Source organism: Psammomys obesus, unplaced genomic scaffold (genome assembly GCF_907164565.1).
Source record: "Psammomys obesus unplaced genomic scaffold, mPsaObe1.curated_primary_1811, whole genome shotgun sequence".
Taxonomy (NCBI): Eukaryota; Metazoa; Chordata; class Mammalia; order Rodentia; family Muridae; genus Psammomys; species Psammomys obesus.
The window spans coordinates 19,760,609-19,760,953 of record NW_026596064.1 but is presented as its reverse complement, the minus strand read 5'-3'; the positions used below and the strand labels follow the sequence as shown (position 1 = coordinate 19,760,953).

The window sequence follows — 345 nt, the reverse complement described above, 5'->3', positions numbered from 1 at the left end:
CACACACACACACACACACACACACACACACACACACACGAACAAGGAGAATGCAGCCTTGTGCACCACTCTTTGAGATCCATAGCCCAACAACTCTGGTGTCTGAATCTAGGAACCTCAACAAAACTCTAAGTGCAAAGCGTGAGCAATTACCACAGCATGAATACAGTGCCACTAATGCCATAGATGAAGTTCGGCTTTGTCGACTAGAGAAAGCATTCAAAGAACCGAACAACATTCCACCAGCACCATTGGTTCTTGACAGAGACCAAATTCTTTTGAATTTTGTTCCCGAAGGACATACACACACACACACACACACACACACACACACACACACACACA

At 45.2% G+C, this 345-nt stretch overlaps 1 protein-coding gene across 2 annotated transcripts in view; it reads right to left on the bottom strand.

The window, feature by feature from the left end:
• The window catches only part of Lsamp (limbic system associated membrane protein), a 666,829-nt gene that overhangs the window by 665,613 nt on the left and 871 nt on the right, over window positions 1-345 (bottom strand). The window lies entirely within an intron of this gene.